A 21,323-nucleotide genomic window follows, 5' to 3' on the forward strand; every position below is an offset into this window, starting at 1 on the left:
AGTAGAAAGAGAGGTAAAGACCCCAAGAACAAAAGAGTAGCTGGCTGGAGACTAGAATTCCTTACAGAAAGCCTCCCAGGTCTTCAGGTTGCCCAGCTCTTCTTTGCAACCTGAAAGGACCACATAGAATCGGTCCCTCAGAGAGAGGGCACCACCTTCGTCAATCACCAAGCCATTGTCTGTATTGGGGAGGCGCACAAGGACGTATTAGGAGCCAGGCATATACTGCAGTGCATATACTGCAAGGGAGGTGTTATTACCCCCATTTCATAGATGAGAAAATCGGGGCTCATAAAGAGTAAATGAAAGTGGCAAAATCCAGATTTATGCTGTTAACACCTTGAGTTGTAAGTATAGTATTTGTTTTTGTATCCTTCTCCTCCACCATACTGTGAGCTAGTTGAGGTCAAGATCAATCCTGCTTAACTGTGTTTCCAGCTTCTGGCACAAAGAAGTCAATAAATTAACTAATGATGATATATCCCAAACAGATACAATATCACGTAATCACACCCAGCACAAACACACACAGTCTAATGACCCTTGGGACTCGCCCCCTGGTCCCACTGCAGCTTTTAAAGAATCCTAGGGTCAGGTCATGGAACAGTTGAGTGGAGTCTTCTTTTTACCTAAAATTTTCCCCCTTCCCAATAGAGTCCATCAAAATTGTCATATGTGATTTGAGTCTTTAGGGATTGTCCCCAATGAGAAGTATGATTTTTTTAGGTCCAAAGAATCAAAGTGTTTCATAACCACCTGATGTGCTGTGTTTTGTGCCCTGCTGGAAACCAATAACGCAGCTGCTCCCTGGTGTTGGCTCAATGCTCCTCCATATCAGAGCTGATGAGCTCTAAACATCATGGCCAAGCATCCCCAGAGTGCACTGCTCTATATATTACAAAATCATTAATATTTTAAGCCCTGTGCTTGTTGCTATAAAGGCCAAGTAAGTACATTTATAGTTTTCCTGTTTTTGTGAATTCTGAAGAAACCAAAAACACAAATCAAAACTGTGTTTTATTTTGTTTTGTTTTATGATTAGCTACTTTTTAAAAAAAAATTGATACCTCTGCATTAATTTATTACTTTATGGTTTATTGGAAAATATTATCTTACATATTGGTTTATTTGGCCCTTAGAACAACCTGCGAAGTATTATTATCCCCATTTTACAGGCGAGAAGTCAGAGGTTCAAAGAGGTTTTGTAATTTGCCCAAGGTCGCACAGCTAATAAATGGCAAATCCAGGTCTTTGGATAGCAAATACCATTCTCTTTACACTGGAAAGGTTAAATATTACCTTAGTTAAGGTTAAATATTACCTAAGTTAAGGTTAAATATTACTAAGGTAATATTTAACTCTGAGCCCAAATGAGAAACTGTAGCTCAGAGAGGCTAAATGAAGTTCTCTAGGTCATGTGTTTGGCAGGTTCATTCGTGGCAGAGAAAAAGCATTCTGTCTCCACTCTTCACATTCTACCTTAAAGATCTGCCATGTTTGAAATCACACATATACCTAGAGGTTTAGAAATGACTTGAATTAATAATCATTTAGTGATTAGGTTTAGTAACCTGAAAGATACAGGTCACATTCCTTTATCACAAACCTCCAAGGGACTCTCCAAACATCTCAGCTGTACTAAAGTATTGTACTGAACAATGCTTAAAAAACTTGGGCTGAAACCATCTGTGGACAGTACTATGATATTCCTGTGGTGCTCAAATAACATGTATTTTTCTGTAATCTGGACAGTGAAATTGATACTACAGAGATTTTGTGTCTGCTATGCCTGATGCAAAGTAGATACGGTCTAAGAGAGGAAAACCTATGGAGGCTCAGAAAAGGAGAGACCTAAAGAAACCTCTTTGATAGAAGTACATTGAGTATTATTTTGATGCATGCCATGGAAATTCAAGAAACATCTCATTACTCCGCTTGTCCTGAAAGGGAGCTACCACTTGTAGAGCACTTATTTTAAGCCAATCACTGACATGACCTAAGCTCTTTAAATGCATCAGATAAATCCCATTTGCCCCTGTTGCTCCCTCTCTTGGGTCATACAGCAGTCTAGGATTATCCGGCAGGGGTTTGGGCAGTGTGACTCCCCAGCCACCACACCGTGTTCAGTTTCCACAACACCCACCCCACTGCCAGCTCCAGGCGTGGACTGGACTTTCTCAGGAGCCACATGGCAGTAAAGCACAGGCCCCAGACCCTCACTAAATCCAACCCCAGAGGCCATCTCCAATACTCCCCCTCTGGAGGTTGCCAGCTGCATTTCCTTCATCGTCGGTACAGTCTCTTTGAACTGATCTGAACTCCCCCAAATAAAAGCCTTATTGGTGGGGAAATAGGGTAAGGGCTCCCGGCTCTAAAACTTTTACCCTCCACCTAGGGTTGTCAAATTGAGCAAATCTAAATATAGGATGCCCAGCTAAATCTGAATGTCAGATAAATTACAAGTAATTGGGCGTGGAGGGAGTCCTTACACTAAAAAATTATTGGTTATTTATCTAAAATACAATTTGTGTATGTGTGAGGAAGACTGGCTCTGAGCTAACATCCATTGCCAATCCTCCTCTTTTTGCTGAGGAAGATTAGCTCTAAGCTAACATCTGTGCCCATCCTCCTCTACTTTGTATGTGGGATGCCACCACAGCATGGCTTGATGAGCAGTGCGTAGGTCCCAAACCTGCGAACCCCAGGCTGCCGAAACAGAGTGAGCGAACTTAACCACTATGCCACCAGGCTGGCTCCTAAAATACAAATTTTACTCGGCATCCTGTATTTTGTGTGGGAACCCTACCAGCACTCCCGCTTTCCCCAGCTTTGCAACATAAAAGCCATCAGGAACCCTCTAAGGAAGGGGAGCCTAGACTCAGAACACAGAGGCTTCTTGGATGGCGAAGCAAAGAATGTAAACATATCTCACCTTCATTTGAGTCTCCTATGGCAGTGAGACCAAAGCACACATGGATAGCTCAGTGATTACCCCGCCACTGAAGCGAGGTGATAGTTAATGGCGAGATTTTTAGAATACTGTCTCTGTGACAAGGCAAATTTGGTATTGTAACCTAGAATAGCCTCTTGACATTCACAAGTCTAGTCCTGTGACCTTCACAGATTCCCAAATTCATGAATACCACTTTAGTGTACAGTTTAGTAGAAAATTTTAAGTTAGCCTTCAGACTCTTAATGATTCCTATCCATACAGGACTGGAAAGTCAATTATAAAATAGCCTTCTGGCTAAAGATGATTAGATGCTTCTTAGCTTTTCCTTAACTTCAGTCACCAGATCTAGCACTGACTTTCATTTCAGGCCATTTTTCATTGAGAATTATGTTTTATCACTTCACATCACTAGGATTACTATAATAAAAAAGACAGATAATAACAAACTTTGGTGAGGATGTGGAGGAATTGGAACCCTCATACATTGCTGGTGGGGACACAAAATGGTGCCGCTGCTTTGGAAAACAGTCTGGCAGTTTTTCCAAAGGTTAAATATACAGTCATCATATGATGCAACAATTCCACTCCTAGGTACATACCCAAGAGAAAGGAAAATATACATCCGCACAAAAACTTGCATGTGAATATTCATAGCAGCATTTTTCGTAGTAGCTAAAAAGTGGAAAGAAACCAAATGTCCATCAACTGATGAATAAATAAACATACAACAGAATATTATTCAGCCATAAAAGGAATGAAATAGTGATACATGCTATATAACATGGATGAACCCTGAAAACATTATGCTAAGTGAAAGTAGCCAATCACAAAAGACCACATACTGTACAATTCCATTTATTTAAAACATCCAGATTGGGCAGATCTATGGAGACAGAAAGTAAGTTAGTGGTTGCCTAAGGTAGGGCGCAGGTGAGTGCGGGAAAAAGGAGACAATGGCCCAGGGGTGCGGGTTGCTTTATAGAGTGATGAAAAGGTCCTAAAATTGATTGTGGGTGGATGCACAACTAGGAATATTCTAAAAACTACTGAATTGTACACTTTGAATAAGTGAATTGTATGGTATGTGAATTACCTCTCAATAAAGCTGTTATAAAAAAGCAAAGCCAGGGCTGGCCCGGTGGTGTAGCAGTTAAGTTCACACGCTCCACTTCGGGGGCCTGGGGTTCGCAGGTTCGGATCCTGGGCGTGAACCGACGCACCACTTGTCAAGCCACGCTGCGGCGGCATCCCATATAAAGTAGAGGAAGATGGGCACAGATGTTAGCCCAGGGCCAATCCTCCTCAGCAAAAAGAGGAGGATTGGCAACGGATGTTAGCTCAGGGCTAATCTTCCTCACCAAGAAAAAAAAAAAAGCAAAGTAAGTTTTTATCACTTTGTGAGTGTGAGCAGGTTTGAGGAGGAGTAGAGAACAAAAGAGTACTGAGATGTGATGCTGGGTGGCTGGTTAGGCTCAATCACTAGCTAAGTGGCTTCTGAAACTTCACCAGTAAAATTACAACTCTGGAGCACAGTCACGTAGAGTCAAACTATGAATGCTAAATCCATTACAAATTCCAGTAGTCTACTTTTTTTATGTGTCTTCTAATGAAAAAAATTCAAAGTGCCTAGATAGCAAGTAGTCTGAAATGATAGCAGCTGTTTATTAAAGACTATTTTAAAAAATGGCATCTTCTTCAAAGACACGCAGAATGTTCCATGCTAAAGAAGCTCTAATTTCACATTTGCTCAAGTACTGATTTGATTTAGCCAGTATGACACCAATCTTGGATAAAGTGTGCAAACAACATAATTTCATTTCCTCATTAATCAAAACTGATTAGGGAAAAAATTAATTAATGAAGAAACCAATAAGATGTTACAAGCTATTAAAAGAATTAGAAAAAACCACGTGTATATAAAATTTTTTTTTAATTTTTATTTATTTATTTTTCCCCCAAAGCCCCAGTAGATAGTTGTATGTCATAGCTGCACATCCTTCTAGCTGCTGCTTGTGGGACGCGGCCTCAGCATGGCCACAGAAGCGGTGCGTCGGTGCGCGCGGGGATCCCAACCCGGGCCGCCGGCAGCGGAGCGCGTGCACTTAACTGCTAAGCCACGGGGCCAGCCCCAACGTGTATATAAGACTATCAAGAATGATGAAATCAACTTGATTAATAGATGGAAAAAAACTGATTAGATGGGCAATGTTTGTGCATGGGTCCCTTATCCTAGCAACACAAACTCGATTGCATGGCTGGGGTGTTGCAAGAGCTGTATAACCAAAGATGGACTGGTCTGACTTGAAATGTCTTTAATCTAGCTTCCCATATTTGGTAGGATTGGTAAAGCAGTGTTATTTTTATTTTTATTTATTTATTTATTTTTTTGTGAGGAAGATCAGCCCTGAGCTAACACCCAGGCCAATCCTCCTCTTTTTGCTGAGGAAGACTGGCCCAGAGCTAACATCTGTGCCCATCTTCCTCCACTTTATGTGGGATGCATGGGCCGGAGAAGCGGTGTGTCAGTGCGCGCCCGGGATCCGAATCTGGGCCGTCAGCAGTGGAGCAAGCGCACTTAACCGCTACACCACCAGGCTGGCCCCAAGGCAGTGTTATTTTTAAAAATCATTTAAGAATTCCACAAGAATAAAACTCAACCTTGACCTCTGTCTTTCCTCACATCCCACGTCCAGTCTGTCAGGAAATCCTGTTGATGATCTTCAAAATGTTTCTAGGATCTGACCACTTCTCACCACTGCTATGGCCCTGGTCAAAACCACTGTCATCTCCCACCCAGACGTTGCTACACCTTGGTCTCTCTGCTGCTACTCAAATCTTCCTGCAGTCTCTTTTCAACTCAGCAGCCAGAGGATCTTTTTAAATCAGGACACAGATCTTATCACCTCCTGCTCAGAACCCTCTCGTGATTTCCATCTCAGTCAGAGTAAAAGCCAAAGTCCTGGCAATGACCACCAAGGGCTCACGTAATCTGCAGTGACCCCAGCTGGACAACTCTCTGGCCTCCTCCCCTACTTCTCTCTCTGCTCTACTGGCCTCCTTCCTGAGCCTCAGACACACCAGACAGCTCCCTCTTAGGGCCTTTATTCTGTTCCTTCTGCCTGAAATGCTTTTCCCCCAGTTAGCCACTTGGCAGACTCCTTCATCTCCTTCAAGCCTTTGCTTAATTTTCACATTAATGAGGCAAACTCTGACCACTCTATTTTATATTGCTACCTGTGCCTGTTCCCACCATTAATTTCCAATTGCTGCTGTAACACATTAACATAAACTTAGTGGCTTAAAGCAACACAAATTATCTTACAGTTCTGGTGGTCACAAATCCAAACTAGGTCTTATAGGACTAAAATCAAAGTGTCAGCAGGGCTGCACTCCTTCTGGAGCACCACACTCATTTCCAGATGCTTTCTAATCTTAACCAGACAGATGCCATGTACCTCCAAGACAACAGCTCCCCAGCTAGACTCATTATATGCACATATGAAACAGATTCCTTTTTTCTCATCAAGACCTCCTACTCTTTCATCATCCACATCAAACCAGTCATCACAAGCCTTATTGATTTTACCTTCTAAGACTCTCTGGATGCTTTCTCTTCCATTCCACTTTCAACATCTGGGCTATCGCAACTGAAATTGTGGGGTCCAGTATGTGACAATTATTAAAAACTTAGTAAACAGGGCCGACCCCGTGGCTTAGCAGTTAAGTGCGCGCGCTCTGCTGCTGGCGGCCTGGGTTCGGATCCCGGGCGTGCACCGACGCACCGCTTCTCCGGCCATGCTGAGGCCGCGTCCCACATACAGCAACTAGAAGGATGTACAGCTACGACATACAACTATCTACTGGGGCTTTGGGGGAAAAATCAATAAATAAATAAAAAATTAAAAACTTAGTAAATAGTAACCATCCATTTTCCTCCCTTCCTCTCTGTTTCTCTCTCTCCCTCCTTCCTGCTTCTTTCTCTTCCCCTCCAATCCATTGTCCATGCTGCCACCAAAGTTATCTTTCTAAACAGCAGATTTGGTTGCCCCTCTACCCCTTCAAAATCTTTGATGGATCCCTGTGGTCTCTAAGAAAAAGTCCAATCTCAATATTGCATACAAATCCCTCCTCCATCTGACCTATCTACCCCTTGACTGCACAAGAGAGGCAGTGCCTGGTGCAAAGCAAGCTCTAAAGTCAGACCAGACCCTAAATTTGACTCAGTCTTAATAGCTGTATGAACTGGGGCAAATCACACATTATCCCTAAGTGTTAATCACCTCATCTGTAAAATAGGGATAACTGTGGCACCTAGCTGTGGTTTTTGTGAGGATTAACGAAATATTATGCTTGATGTTATTGTAATTATTATCATTACTCTCTTTCCAAAGCATTCCAGGCACACTTAACCCACCATTCCCTGAACAAATTGTGCCATCTTAATTGTCTAGGCCTTTCCAGTGCTGTTTTCCCTGCCTGGTTGGCTCCCTCCACCCCCCATTCCATTTCCTCTCTGCCTCCATATATATTTTCCTTGCCTTTCAAGAGCCAGTTTAAATGTCATCTTCTCTGTGGGGCTTTCTCTCACTCTCCCAGTCAGTTTCCAATAGCACTTGATTTATGCACTGTTATTTGATCATTCTTGAGTTACTCCCATGAATGGCATATTGCCTTGTCAATCTTTCTTTCCAGACTGTGAAGCCCAGGATAGAGCCGGCTCAGTGATAAAAGAAGACAAAGAGGGAGTACACAGACAAATAAATACTTAAAAGTTTTTAGGGGCTGGCCCCATGGCTTAGTGGTTAAGTGCTTGCGCTCCACTACTGGCGGCCCGGGTTCGGATCCCGGGCGCGCATGGACGCACCACTTCTCTGGCCATGCTGAGCCGGCGTTCCACATACAGCAACTAGAAGGATGTGCAACTATGACATACAACTATCTACTGGGGCTTTGGGGAGAAAAAGGGAAAAAAAGGAGGAGGATTGGCAATAGATGTTAGCTCAGGGCCGGTCCTCCTCAGCAAAAACAGAGGAGGATTGGCATGGATGTTAGCTCAGGGCTGATCTTTCTCACACACACACACAAAAGTTTTTAATGGTATGTGAAAAGTTACCAAAATTGAAAGGCTTGTGGGGAAAACTTAGGGAGGAAAATGTTACCAGGAAATGTGATAAAAGTTTACTTTTTAATTACGTAAAAAGTTCATAGCAAATTTGAGAAGAGCCTAAATGTCTACAAGGGCTGGTTAGTAAACTGTGATACATTCATATTATGAAACACTATATGACCATGAAAAAGATTAAAGTAGATCAGTAGGTATTAGCGTAGATGTCCATGATGTATTAAAGTGTGAAAATATGAAGTGAGATCCACTTTGTGAGTGTGTATCTGGGAGAATATGCTCCAAATTGTTAACAGTAATTATTTCTTAAAATAAGAGTATGGAGCTAAGGAGTGGAGGAAAATTTTCACATCTTTATTTAAAAGTAAGCATTTACGATTTTTATAATTTAAAAAATATTTAATAAATAAATAGATCATCAAACTGGCAAAAGATATATTAATTGTATAAATAAATGGAGAAAAACATGGACAGATGATTTAGAAAAAATTGAGCTAATAAACTAACATAAGGAAAAATATTGAATTTTGACAAACAAGTAAAAATAATGATGAGGTCTTCTATCTATTAAAAAGTCAAACTAAAAATAACCTCCTTAATTATAACACTCCATGCTGGCAAAGGTGCACTGAAATGGACACTTTTACTATAACTTGTACTATAGTTCAAATTTTAATTTTTAATTAATTTTAATTTAATTTTTAATTAATTTAAATTTGATATAAGCCTTTAGGAATAAAGCTTGGCAATTTGTGTATATTTTCATGTCCTATGACACAGTAATTTCGCTTCTGGAAATATAATTTTTGGAGATAATTCAATCTAAAGTAAAGGTCATATGCACAAAGACAGTGAAAATCTGGAAGCAATTTGAGATAGAGTGGTGAAGTAAAATAAGGGACAGTTGTTGTGGGGATTTAAACAATCTGTGGTATTTACAGGCACCCAGTAAAAGCTCAGTACATGTTAGCCATCGCTTTTATTATTATTATTATGGTAATTCTACTCAATTAAAAATATTTATCAGGGCTGGCCCCGTGGCTTAGCGGTTAAGTGCGCGCGCTCTGCTACTGGCAGCCCGGATTCGGATCCGGGCGCAGCGGCGCACAGCTTCTCCAGCCGTGCTGAGGCCGCGTCCCACATACAGCAACTAGCAGGATGTGCAACTATGACATACAACTATCTACTGGGGCTTTGGGGGAAAAAAATAGGAGGAAGATTGGCAATAGATGTTAGCTCAGGGCTGATCTTCCTCACACACACACACACACAAATATATTATCAGTAAAAATTATCACTGTCAAGTCTATGGACAACAATGTGTCCTAGAGTATAACTACATAAAACATATATAGTATTAAAATATTGAAAATGAAAATACAAAATGATCATGGACATGTTAGGATATCAGAGTAGGGGTGATTCTTTATATTTTCTTGTATTTTCGAAACAATAATATTGCTATATCCATCTATAATTTAAAAATAAATTTAAAAAATATTTCAGCTCAATATTCACCTAGCCTCAAGCCCAAATTTAAAAAGTCACATATATCTCCCAAAGTTAATATTATCAAAATGTTCAGAACCTAGTAAAGAGATGTTTAGAGCTATACTGAGTTTGTCACACACTCAATTGTGGCACTCATAATATGAAGAATAAAGTTAAATTCTAAGAATTACACCAGTAAATGTTAACACAATGAAAGATATCTATTAAAAAAACCTAGCCTAGGAGACTCTTTGAAATTTTATTGGTGGCTTGAGAAACACATGAATCCAAATAAGGTAACTAGAAACAAGTCATAAATGTGGGCAAAAAAAGTTGTAGCTGAATTAACTTATTGAAATTTGGACAAAGACTAGAATAGCAGACATATGTGGGCTAGGTTAGTGGTTTAAACCTGAGTGATGCACTTACAGCTTGTAAAGGAAAAATTATGACCTTCAAATGTAGACTTATATTATTTTTTATTATGATACTACTTAAATGTGTACAAATGGAAAACTAGATATAAATGCCTTATTATTATAGCTCTTCATACAAGTATAAAACCAAAACAAATTTTAAAATTAAATATAATTATACAAAACCAGTAAAATTCAAATGAACAGCATTAATTTCATATGACGGATGATGTTTTCTGAAAAGGAAATTCCAATTAAACCCATGAGATACCATTTCCTACCCACTAGAATGGCTAACATTAGAAACAATGACAACACCTACCAATTGTTGGCAAGGAAGTGGAGCAACTGAAACATTTACACATTGTTGGAAACTGTAAAATGGTAAAACGCTTTTTGAAAAATTTGGTAGTTTATCGTAGAGTTAAATATCACCCACCATATGACTCAGCAATTTCACGCCTAGATATTTTCTAGGAGAAAAATGAAAATATATGTCCACAAAAAGACTTGTACAAAGTCTTTTTATTCATACCATCTTTATTCTTAATAGCCAAAGATTGGAAATAACCCAATGTCCATCAACAGGTGAGTGAATAAAACAAGCATGGCATATTCATACAGCAGACGTGTACTCAGCAATGAAAAACAGGAGAATACCAAAGCCTGATAGTGCAGAGCCAGTTCCTGACTGTCCAGAATGACGTCTTTTTTCTCATGGGTGTGGTCACCAGCGCACCAATGCATCTGTCAAATACGCCAATGTATTTGTCACAACCCAATGAATGCATACATAAGCTTTTTGTATGTTATTGTATATAAATTTTACCTTAAAATATATGTAAATATAAATATTAAGACATTGCGTTACAGGGGGGCCAGCCTGGTGGCATAGTGATTGAGTTCACGTGCTCCGCTTTGGTGGACTGGGGTTCACAGGTTCGGATCCCGGGCACAGACCTGTGCACCACTTATCAAGCCATGCTGTGGCAGGCGTCCCACATACAAAACAGAGAAAGATGGGCATGGATATTAGCCCAGGGCCAATCTTCCTCAGCAAAAAGAGGAGGATTGGTGACAGATGTTAGCACAGGGCTAATCTTCCTCACCACAAAAAAAACAAAAAGAAAAAATAGCGTTACAGGGCCGGCCGGGTTATGTAGTGGTTAATGCATGCATGGTCTGCTTTGGCGGCCCAGGGTTCACAGGTTTGGATCCTGGGCATGGACCTGCACACCACTCATCAAGCCATGCTGTGGTGGCGTCCCATATACAAAGAGGAGGAGGATTGGCACAGATCTTAGCTCAGGGACAATCTTCCTCAAGAAAAAAGAGGAAGATTGGCAAGAGATGTTAGCTCAGGGCCAATCTTCCTTACCACACACACACAAAAAAGAAAGAAATAGCGCTACAGAAAGTCTGAATGAAGCTAATGAGCTGAATGTTTGTATGATTTGTCACTTGAAGACAAGTAGCGCTGGCAGCATGGTTGACCAACTGGAGGGAAAATGGATCGCAGAACTCAAAGCAGCTTTCCACTATTTCACAAGGACAACAATGGACACCAAAATGTTGGAAACTCTGATGAGGTCTCGGGCAAAATTCCATAGAAGCAAAGTTTCAGGATAAATTAATGAAGCAAATGGTGATGAAGATAGTACAATTGACTTTCTGGACTTTCTGACAATGACGGCAAGAAAAATGAAAGACACAGAGTAAAGAAGTTAGAGAAGCATTTTCTTTTTTTGTGTGTGTGAGGAGATCAGCCCTGTGCTAACACCTGCCCATCGTCCTCTTTTTTTTTTTTCTTTGCTGAGGAAGACTGGCCCTGGGCTAACATCCGTGCCCATCTTCCTCCACTTTATATGGGATGCCACCACAGCATGGCCTGCCAAGCAGGGGGTCGGTGCGCACCCGGGATCTGAACCAGTGATCCCTGGGCCACCACAGCGGAGCACGTGCACTTAACCACTTGCGCCACCAGGCTGGTCCCTGGAGAAGCATTTTCTGTATTTAATAAGGATAACCTGGCTATCTTAGTGCACCAGAAGTACATCACATGATAAAACACCTCGGAGAAAAGTTAACAGATGAGGAGGATTGATGAAGAGAAGCAGATCAGAGAAGCAGCTTGATCAGAGAAGCAGATATTGACAGTGATAGTCAAGTAAACTATGAAGAATTTATGTAAATGATGTCAGCAAAGTGAGAGAACGTTGTACAAAATGTGTTGAAGTTCTTACACAAAAATGTTTATTTGCCTTTTTTTCCTTTGTAAAAGGTTCTTGCTGTCAAATGAATATGCATGAATAGTCATTAAGACTTATTCCTCTATGTTTTTTCTTACTATCATTGTCCAATACCTTATTTTAGAAAACACATCAAGTAGCAAGTTGCACGTGGCTTACTAAATTAATGGTTCTCAAAGTTTTTGGGTTCAGCATCCCTTTACATTTTTAAATTTTATTGAAGATCTCCAAGACTTTTTGTTTATATGAATTATATTTGTTAAAATTTACCATATTAAAAATTAAAATAGAATTTTAAAATATTTATTTATTCCTTACAAAATAATAATAAAACCATTACATGTTGACATAAATAATATATTTTTAAATAAATAATATATTTTTAAAATAACTATATTTTCCCAAACAAAAAAAATTAGTGAGAAAAGTGGACTCATTTTATATTTTTGCTTATCTCTTTAATGTCTGGCTTAACAAAAGACAGCTGGATTCTCATATCAGCATTCAATTTGTTGTGATATCACACTTCATGTAGCCTCTGGAAAATTCCACTCTACACTAGTGAGAGAACAAGAGTGAGGGGCAGATAACATCTTTAATATCATTATCAAATAAGTTTTCACCTTGTAGGTTCCCTTTGCTCACACTTGGAAAATCACTGACCTAAGCCCTTCGACACGTCTAAACTTAGATGGAGTTGGTCAAATAAAAGAACACCTAGGTTATGTCTTTATAAAAATAGTTTTCTTTAGGAACAGTCAGCCTGTTGTTGAAATGTAGAGTTTGAATTCTGCCTGAACTATGGAGAACCTACAATATATACTTAAAGTTGTGCTATTGCAAAATGGGTTTATTATCCAGGTACTCATGCAGCATTATTTCATACTGCTGGTTTTATACCAGAAACTTTGTCTTCTATTGTTACTTGCTTTTTAAGCATTGGCTTTTAAAGAAAATCTGCTTATGGCACTATTTACCTCAAACAAGTTATATATTTGACTTCCAATTTAAAAATTACAATTAGTTTTGTAAGAAACCACCATACTGTCTTCCATAATGACATTTCATTATGTCATTATGTACCATTTCACCTTCCACCAGCAATGAATGAGAGTTCCTTTGCTCCACATCCTTGCGAACATTTGGTGTTATCAGCGTTTTGAAATTCAGCCATTCTAATAGGTGTGTAGTGGTATCTCTTTGCTTTAATTTGAAGTTCCCTATGATGTTGAGCATATATTCATATGCATAGTTGCCATTTGTATATCTTCTTTGGTGAGATGTCTGTTCAGATCTTTTGCCCATTTTTAATCAGGTTGTTAGTTTTCTTACTGCTGAATTTAAAAAGTTCTTTGTATATTTTGGATACCAGTTGTTTATCAAATATGTGTTTTGCAAAGATTTTCTCCCAGTCTGTGGCTTTTTTGTTCATTCTTTTAGCAACGTCTTTCACAGAGCACAAGTTTTTAATTTTAATGAAGTCTAACATCAATTTTTTCTTTCATGGATCATGCTTTTGGTGTTATATCTAAAAAGTCGTCATTAAGCCCAAGCTTACCTAGATTTTTCACCTATGTTATCTTGCACGAGTTTTATAGTTTTGCCAGAGGTTGGGGTGAAGAGAAGGACAAATAGGAGGAGTACAGGGGATTTTTAGGGCAATGAAACTATTCCCTATGAAACAGTAATGATGGACACATGTCATTATACATTTGTCAAAACACATATAATGTGCTACACAAAGAGTGACCTCTAATGTAAACTATTGGACTTTAGTTAATAATAATGTATTGATATTGGTTCATCAATTGTAACAAATGTACCACACTAATACAAGATGTAAATGTAGGGGAAACAGTGAGAGAAGGCAGTATGTGGGAACTCTCCGTACTTTCCAATCAATTTTTCTGTAAACCTAAAACTGCACTAAAAATAAAGTCTATTAATTTTTTTAAAATTACAATTACCTCCAAAACTACTACAAAATCAACAAGTATTACAAAGTGAAATTAATAAATTCAAGTGAGGCTTTGTTCGTTCACTATTATCAGAACTCATACTTTACCAACACTGCCCACAGGCAATTTTTGAAAGCCCATTTGAAAGGATCAACTCTTTATCTGCAATTGTTCTGTTCACTTGAAGACGTGGTTAGGATTGTGGCATATTGAAATCTGCATGAAAATGATTATCCAGTCCAATTTATGCTGGAATTGGGAACAGAGAGTTTGTTCATAAAGTGTTTCCTGCTTCACTTACTGTCATGAACTACTGCCAGTTGGTACTTACAAAGCAAAAGCCTTTTCTCAGAGCTACCCGCAGTGCAGGGTGGTGTCTGGGGCACAGGCGTGGACGTCAGCATGCCTGGGCTATGGGTGCTGAATGGAACACATTTGTCCATCATTTTTCTCTATTCCAGCTACTGGGAAACTTGGTTCATCTGGCTTGATAGGATATCATTTAGCTTTCACTTGGCAAAACCCAGAAATGCAAGAATGGCCATGAAAGCACAGGATAGTACTTGCTCTTAAGGGAATCTTGGGCCTAGGTGGGGTTTTGTAAAAGGGGAATTAAATTGTTAAAAACTCATCCCAGCCTGTACAGCTTTGACTAATGGAGAGGGTCTTCTGGTCATTGAACAGGTGTGTTCTTTTGTGGGATAGGAGTCAATCATCGAGCTTGTTTATGGCCTCTTTCTGATCATCAGCTTAGTTTCCCAAGAACCTTTACACTGGAAAAGGAGTCCTTGGAGAGTAGAGCTGAATTTTGAGGTTAATACAGGGGTAATTCCCCTTTGTAAATTAAGAAATGGAACACATGGCTTAAAAACCAAGGAGTTCTGTTAGAATCTTTCCCTAAGACCCTGCCCTATGATGGAAACATGAAAAACTCGAGTTTCTTGACCTACAACACTGTACGCCACATTCTGTATTGTGGAGACCTCATTGAGATACAGCCTCTCCCACAAAGCACTGCCAAAGCACCAGCCCACTGTCTCTATGGGACACTGTGTGTGTCTGTGGCTTTCATTTCCCCCAGGAGATGCTATACTCTAGCTTTCCCTTACATTTTGCATCCCGCACAGCTCCTGGCACAAGGCCTTGCAACATGGCAGGCTGCTGAGTCAATGTTGGTCTACTGCTGCTCTAACTTCAGATTCCATCAGGGCAGTTCATGTTTCAGAAAGCAAACAGGAAAGGGTGGACCCAGCCCAGCACAGGCCAGCTTAGCAGTCTGAAGGTATAAGATGTTCAAAATGCGGGCAATGTCTCTGAGTTTCTGAGGGCTCTTTGCTCCCAGGGCTCTTTCGATAAAACAAATTCGCTTCTCCCAAGGAACCCTCAAAAGCACACTCCCCACCGAGGGTGGATCTATCTATCTTTCTAGAACTCCTATCTTAAATCCTCCTCTTTAAGTCCTCTCCCTCCTTAAATTACCTCCTACCCATCTGCAAGGATAGCAAACACAGATCTCAGTGGGGCAAGCAGCCAGCTTAAATGAGGGAAGGAGGCTTGTGCAATGCAGGGACTGGTGTTCCCTACAAACTGTAGAGCAAAATGAAAGGCATTCGCATTTGAGGGTTCTTAAAACTGTGCTGGTCAAACCAAACGCATGAACAGGAAGCCAGTTCAGTCACAGCAGCCAACGTGGGATGTTCAACCTACGTTCTACAGTACAAACTGCTTAGCATGAACAACAGGGCCCTTCCCTACCTGGCCTCCAACAGCCTGCCCTCAAGTCCAGCCACTTCTACCCATATCCCTATACTCTGCTTACAAGGCACACTTTCACACATATTCTCCCTGTCACCTTTGCTTTTTCATTCTTTTTTTCCCCCAACAAACATTTATTCAGCACCTAATATATACCAGGCACTATAACAGGTGGTGAGAAAACAATGGTGAACAAGAGTTTCTGTCTTTCTGGAGCTTATAGCGTAGAGAGGAGACATATATGTTAACAGACAATTACCAGACTGTGATAAGCATTATGAGAGGAAAAGTACATGGTGCGACTGAGACATACACAAGGACCACCTTGCCAGATCACAGAAAGCGGGGTGTGTGAAGGCTTCTTAGAGGAGTAGATATCTTAGTTGAGGCTAAGGATGAGCTAAGGAAGCAAAGATGAGAGGGAAAGGATAAGGGTGGGGGTAGGGAGAGGGTTTCCTGGAAGAGGGAACAGTACTTGTGAAGGTCCCTAAGGAAACTGACATTCCATGTGGCTGGAGACTAAGAACATGGGGAGGGGTGGCACAAGACAGAACTGGGAAGGTGAGCAGAGAATAGATCTTTCCAAGCTTTGTGTCCAAATAAGGAATTTAGATTTTGTCCTAACAGCAAAGGGCAGCCACCAACAATTTTTAATAGAGGACCATTTTGACCCAAATTTGCCTTTTAGAAGAAACCCTCTGGCTTCAGTGTGGAGAACAGGCTGAAGTGAGCAAGCCTGGAAGTAAAGAGGCCCTCGTAATCAACCAGCCAGAGAGGACGGTGGCCTGGCCTGAGAAGTGGCAGTGGGGTGGAAAGCATGGACCGTACTTGAGAGATAGAACTGATATAGCTCAGAGATTAAGTGATTGTGGGGAGAAAGACAAGAGGAGGCGTTAAGGATGAACTTGGAGCGCCTCGATCCCCTACTCATCCTTTTAGCTTAATTCTCTCATTAATCCTCACGGACCCTCCAGGCACCTTCTTACCCACTGCCACCAGCACTCTGTCTCACTGCTGGTTTAGCACACTATATCGTATGATGGTGAGAGGTTGGATGTCCTTCTTCCTTGTTGGTGTTGGGCAGGGACCCTGTATCAGTCAGGGTCAAATTGGGAGATGGAAGCCACATAGTAATTTTAACAGTTTAATTTTAATTTTAATAAGAGGGGATTTGAGTAATGAGGGATTGGCTAACAAAAAGTAAAGAGAACTCTAAAGAGTATAGGCTCAGCAGATACAAGTTGCATCCACCACCTCGAAGGCTGAAGTAGAGCACCAGGGCTGAGATCTAGACTTTGTTGGAGAGGACATGGTGATGGGTAATTGAATGGCACAGAAGTCACCTGGTGCTGTGCTAATGGTATTTGCTGGAAATTTGCCCTCCAAAATTTGCTGGAAACCTACCTACCTTCGGGGGTGCCAAGGTAAGCCATTCATAGAGACATATCTCACTGGAAGCACCCTACTACAAAGCCAATCAATGTCGGGGAGGGGGGGCATTCAGGGGAGAAACTGCTGGGTGCTGCTGGCCACTGTCACTGCAGGAGTGGGGCTCTAGAGGAGCTATATCAGCTGCAGAAACCTTGTGCTGGAGAAGCCATCTGCACTGTAGGAGCTGGGCACTGAGGAATCCATGCACTCTGCAGAAGCCTGCTAACAGAGTTCACCAGAATGAGAAGGAAAATCCCTTCCTCCTGCAGTCACTCTGCCTAGTCCTCTGCTGACAATGCTTAACATTGCGTCAGCTGGCAAAGAAAAAAATATTTAAATGGTCCATCTCCATTTTTGCACAGCAAGCAATGAAGGGTGAATTTGGAGCCAAGAGACAATAAATTGGTAACTGGCACAGACCCTATCCTGTTTATCATAGCTGCTGAAGTACCACAGGGGGCTAGAAATCAACATGGCAAAAAAGGTTCAGAATGGAGAAATGTATACTCAAGTCCTCTGCCCATTTTAAAATTAGGGTTTTTCATTTTTTTGGTTGTTGACTAGTAGGAGTTCTTTATATATTCCGGATATTAATCCCTTATCAGATATATGATTTGCAAGTATTTTCTCCCATTATGTAGGTTGCTTTTTCACTCTCTTGATAGCATCCTTTGATGCACAAAAGTTTTCAATTTGATGAAGCCCAATTTATCTATTTTTTCTTTTGTTGCCTGTGCTTTGGGTGTCATATCCAAGAAATCACTGCCAAATTCAACATCGTGAAGCTTTTCTCCTAGGTTTGCCTCTAAGAGTTTTATAGATTTAGTTCTTATGTTTAGGTCTTTGATTCACTTTGAGTTAATTTTTGTATATGATGTACGGCAAGGGTCCAACTTCATTCTTTCCCATGTGGATATCCAGTTGGCCCAGCACCATCTATTGAAAAGCATTTGACCATACATGCAAGGGCTTTCTCTGGGCTCTCTATTCTATTCCATTGGAATATATGTCTGCCTTATTCTGGTACCACACTGTTTTGATTACTATAGCTTTGTAATTTGTTTTGAAATCAGAAAGTGTGAGTCCTCCAACTTCATTCTTTTTCAAGACTGTTTTGGCTATTTGGGGTCCCTTGAGATTCCATATGAATTTTAAGGTGGGCTTTTTCTATTTCTGAAAAAAAAAAAAAAGTCAGTGGGTTTTGATAGGAATTGCATTGAATCTATAGATCATGTTAGGTAGTATGGAAATCTTAACAATATTAAGTCTTCCACTCCATGAACTTGTCTTTCATTTATTTACATTTTCATCTTTTCAGCAATGTTTTGTAGTTGTCAGTGTACAAGCCTTTCCCCTCCTTGGCTAAGTTTATTCCTAAGTATTTTATTCTTTTTGATGCTATTGTAAAGGTAATTTTCTTAATTTTCTTTTCAGATTGTTCATTGTTTGTATATAGGAATGCAACTGATTTTTCAATATTGATTTTGTATTCTGTAACTTTGCTGAATTTGCTTATTAAACAGTTTTTTGTGTATATGTGGAATCTTCAGGCTTTTCTACATATAGGATCATGTCATCTGTAAGCAGGGATAATTTTACTTCTTCCTTTCCAATATATATGCCTTTTATTTCTTTTTCTTGACTAATTGCCCTGGCTAGAACTTCCAATACTTTATTAAATAAAAGTGGTGAAAAGAGGCATGCTTGTCTTGTTGGTGATCTTAGGGGGAAGGTTTTGGTCTTTTAGCATTGAGTATGATATTATTGATATTAGCTGTGTGCTTTTCACCTATGGCCTTTATTATGTTGATGAAGTTTCCTTCCATTCCTACTTTGTTGAGTGTTTTATCATGAAAGGGTGGTGAATCTTGTCAAACACTTTTTCTGCATCAGTTGAGATGATCATGTGGCTTATTTCCCTCCATTCTGTTAACGTGGTGTATTAAATTGATTGCTTTGCTCATGTTTTCTTTTATTAAAGTATAATTGACATATAACATTATATTAGTTTCAGGTGTATAACATAATTATTCGATATTTTATACTAATGCAATGATCACCACAATAAGTCTAATTAATATCCATCACCATACACGATTACAAAAAATTTTTTTCTTGTGATGAGAACTTTTAGATCTACTATCTTAGCAACTTGTGAGTATGCAACACGGTATTATTAACTATAGTCACCATGCTGTACATTATATCCCCATAACTTATTTATTTTATAACTGGAGTTTATTGATTTTCTTATGTTGAACCATTCTTGCATTCTGAGAATAAATCCCACTTGGTCTTGGTGTATAATCCTGTTAATATGCTACTAAATTTCATTTGCCAGTATTCTGTTGAGGATTTTTGCATCAATGTTCATAAGGGATATCGATCTGGAGTTTTCTTTTCTTGCAGTGCCTTTTTCTTTGGTATGAGGGTAATGCTGACTTCATAGAATGAATTAAAATGTGTTCCTTCCTCTTCAGTTTTTTGGAAGAGTTTGAGAAGGATTGATGTTGATTCTTCCTAAATGGTTAATAGAATTCACTAGTGAAGCCATCTGGTCAAGGGCTTTTCTTTGATGGGAGGAGTTTGATTACTGATTCACTCTCCTTACTAGTTATAAATCTATTCAGCTTTTTATTTCTTCATGATTCAGTCTTGGTTGGCATGTATTTCTAGCGATTTTTTCTGTTTCATCTAGGTTACCCAATTTGGTGGTGTAAAATTGTTCATAGCACTCTCTTATAATCTTTTTAATTTCTGTAAGATTGGTAGTAATGTCCCCATTTTAATTTCTGATTTTAGTAGTTTGAATCCTCTCTTCTTTTCGTAGTCAATTTAACTAAATATTTCTTAACTTATTTTAACTAAATATTTCTTAACTTTGTTGATGTTTTCCCAAGAACAAACTTCCGGTTTTATTTTTCCAATTGTTTTTCTATTTCTCTTTTTTGTTTATCTCCACTCTAATCTCTAATATTTCCTTCCTTCTGCTAGCTTTGGGGTTAGTTTGCTTTTCCTTTTCTAGTTCCTTAAAGTGTAAAGTTAGGTTGTTGATTTGAGATCTTTTTTTAACGTAAACAATTTACAGCTATAAATTTCCCTCTTAACACTGCTTTTGCTGCATCTCATAAGTTTTGGTATATTGTCTTTATGTTTTTGCTTTTCTCAAGGTGTTTTCTAATTTCTCTTGTGATTTCTTCTTTGATCCATTATTTGTTTAAGAGTGTGTAAGTTAACTTCCACATATTTGTGGATTTTCCAGTCTTCCTTCTGTTATTGATTTCTAGTTTTATTCCACTGTAATCAGAAAAGATACTATGTTTGATTTCAATATCTCTAAATTTATTAAGACTTGTTTTGTGGCCTAACATATGGTTATCCTGGAGAAAGTTCCATGTGCACTTGAGAAAAATGTGTATTATGCTGTTGTTGGTTCAAGTGTTCTATACACGCTGTTAGGTTCAATCAGTTTACAGTGTTGTTCAAGTCTTCTACTTTCTTACTGATCTTCTGACTGGTTGTTCTATCCATCAATACCCATCGTGGGGTATTGATGCCTCTGACTATTATTGTAGAGCTGTTTAATTCTATCATATGTTTGCTTTGTATTCTTTGGATCTCTGGTATTTGCTACATATAATTATTATATCTTCTTGATGAATTGACCCTTTTATCAATATAATGTCCTTCTTTGTCTCTTGCAACAGTTATTGACTTAAAGTCTATCTTGTCTCATATTAGTATAGCCACCCTAGCTCTCTTCTGGTTACCATTTACATGGAATCTCTTTTTCCATCCTTTCATTTTCAACCTATTTGTGTCCTTATATCTAAAATGAGTCTCTTGTAGACAGGATACAATTGAATCATTTTTAAAAATCCATTCTGCCAATCTATGCCTTTTGATTGGGGAGTTTTATCCATTCATGTTTAAAGTAATTACTGAAAG

General features: G+C 39.4%; 1 pseudogene; it reads left to right on the top strand.

The window, feature by feature from the left end:
- The window catches only part of LOC131422919 (calmodulin-like), a 35,192-nt pseudogene extending 23,001 nt beyond the window's left edge, over window positions 1–12,191 (top strand).
- The last annotated feature ends 9,132 nt before the right edge of the window (window positions 12,192–21,323 follow it).

This window comes from Diceros bicornis, chromosome 26 (genome assembly GCF_020826845.1).
Source record: "Diceros bicornis minor isolate mBicDic1 chromosome 26, mDicBic1.mat.cur, whole genome shotgun sequence".
Classification (NCBI taxonomy): domain Eukaryota; kingdom Metazoa; phylum Chordata; class Mammalia; order Perissodactyla; family Rhinocerotidae; genus Diceros; species Diceros bicornis.